Here is a 2,746-nt window from a genome sequence, read left to right on the forward strand (position 1 = left end):
GGAAAAATACTCCTGAAAGATAGTCGTAAAATTTCGGGTCGAACGGTCAGCAGCAGACGAAGCATCATCTCGAGCACCGTGTGGAACGGGGACTGGGGACTGTACCTCGGGGTGACGTGAGATCAGATCGGGGGATGCTAGCGGCTCATGGCTTGTAGCCATACCCACATCTGGCAGCTCGCTTTCTTTCCTCTTCCCTCTGATAACACTGCAGTCCTAACAGTGTTGAACCAAACTTACTCCGTCTGTAGAACATTTCCGGCTTTGTTTTGTGTTCGGTACGCTGACAAGTCAACTGCACCCGGTACCAGAAATGCGCCCTGGACTGAGTGGTCTCCTCTCGGTTGCACGTTTCCGCAGAATCTCAGTCCAGTCCGCCATCGCACTTTCACGAAGGACAGCCCAAACTACCGTTGCTCTGCATCTGCAGCCGTGCCACGGCGTTAGCTTGCACTCTGAGCAAAGTGATATATATATTTTTCCTACTTTATAGTTTTCTTTCCTCTTTTCCTGCCCACCCGTTCCTGTGGCTGCCTTCTCCGCTGGTACCCCTGTTGAGGGTTGTTTCTTCTGCCACAGGAGGAAGGTGTGCGCAAGTGTGCGCTGCTCGCCCTGTGGGTTTAGGTGAGTTTAGGCGCGCCACCACAGGGGTTTTCATTTCTTCACCCCTCCGCGACCCTCCCCTCCCCGCGCACCCGCAAGCTCCACGCACCATCTTTACGCCCGGGGGCCGCCTCAGCCGTAGTCGAGCTGGTGTCGCCGCCAGATTTCGGGGTCCCTAAGCCTTCTTTATATCGGGGCGGATGACGATTTTTGCATACGAAGCGTGTGTGTAATAGCGCCGTGTTTAATGGCGGGAGCTGCGGGGCCGCGGGGGCCGCGAGGCTTAAGGGGCGCGCCAAGGTATAAACTCTCTCCGGGGTGAGCTATACCGAGGAGGACGCAAAGTCGATCTATGGCTCAATAATTTCAGGACGCTCGGCTCTCGGGCCGGGCTGGGCCGGGGCGGGGAGCGTCCCCCGGGTGTCCCTGCATGCCCCCGCACGCTGATTGGGTGTCCCTCTGGAGTTATGTGACCTCCTTGCGGTCCTCGCCCCCCTGCCTGCTTGGCCCACCCCACCCCTCCCCGCCTCGCCCCAAGCTACTCAGGACTCAGGGCGGTAGTTATCGAGGCCGCTCACGTGAAGAACGGAGGGGCGTTAATTGCCCAGCAAAGCAATCGGTTTTGGCGCGCCTTTGATTTGATTACGAGTGGGGCACGTCTTTGGAATGGCCGGAGTGTGGCTGTGTGTTGCGCTTCTTCCGTGTGCGTGCGTGCGCGTGCGTGCACGCCCCCGGGCGGGCCTGGCTGGTAGTGGTATACGCGGAGCGACACCTTGAATAGCGTTCCGCTCATCCCGGTGCTAATGCAGTTAGGTACCGCAGGGCAGGGGCGCTAAGCTCCTCCCTTGCTTCATCGCCCAGTCCCACCTATCTGCCCCACGCGGCGATTGCTTCGTCATACAGGCTGTCATTATGCTACCACGTGCAATTTTTAATTAATTTTTTAAATATTTTTTGCGCCCCGATTGTAGATAATCTTTTCCATCCGGCGAAACTTAATTTTACCGGTTTTGTGCGCGTTATAATGTTATATTCCCTCCGACATTGCAGCTACACGGCGTCGGAATTAATTAGGTTCGGCGTCGACGCCTTCTCTCGCTCATCGCCTCGCAGACGTATCGTCCGCTTTCATTAGTGTGTCACGTGACGGGGCCGCTCGGCACGGCCCCAAACGGACTAATAAGAGCGGAAAAAGGCAAGTGTTGTAATTAAAAACCGTATAATAACTTTTTACGAGGAGTTAGCTCGGCCCCGGCGGGGCGGGCGGGGCGGGCGGGGCAGGGCAGGGCGATGAAAGGGACGGGCGAAAACACACAAAAAAAGCAAAGCAGTACAAGTGCGGCGGGGTTGTGTCGCGGGGGAAGGGAAGGGGTGGAGTCGCTCGCTGTCGTACTACACAAGGCCCGGCGGGCCGATCAGCGTGACGCGCTGGCGACACGGCGACACGGACTGCGGAGATAAGCGAAAAGTATTTATTTCGTCACACCAAATATTACAAATATTATTATTACTGTGAAAAACATTTTCGACCGCTCTCGTACGGTAAAAACAATAACTATAATAGTACGAGGAAAACGTGAACAAAAAGGAACCAGCATAGTTCACAGTAAAATTCCCACATTTGTTGAGGAGACTTCTGCGAAAAACCAGACATTGTTTTAACCGTGCGGCCCCCAAATTAACGATAAACTTTGCGATTTTATTATTTAAAATGATAACATTACAAACAAACATTCCACATATGGAAGATTTTCCCGTAAAGTATGCATATATTTTTTCATGGTAAATTTTGACTTTTTCGACAGGGGGCAGGCGGTGCGCCAACTGACATCGCCACTGCACCCCGTCCCGTCACACTGTCACGCCGTGCGGTCCAGCCGACCCCTACAGCTACGCCACGCCACCGGCCTCCGCTAAATGGCTGCATTAGGCGCGCCAGTGTCATTGAGATGTCAAGATAACGGCACTGCCGGGCTGGGGCGGGGCGCGACGCAAAAAAGTACGTGCAGAGCTGCCCCCTGTGGGGGCCGCGGACGGCCTGGGGACGCCCGGAAACGCCTGCCGAGCAACGTCAGTGGGCGGCAATGGGCGAGAGAGAGAGAGAGAGAGAGAGAGAGAGAGAGAGAGAGAGAGAGAGAGAGAG

The sequence above is a fragment of the Frankliniella occidentalis genome, unplaced genomic scaffold, assembly GCF_000697945.3.
Source record: "Frankliniella occidentalis isolate FOCC.00 unplaced genomic scaffold, Focc_3.1 Scaffold332, whole genome shotgun sequence".
NCBI classification, from domain to species: Eukaryota; Metazoa; Arthropoda; class Insecta; order Thysanoptera; family Thripidae; genus Frankliniella; species Frankliniella occidentalis.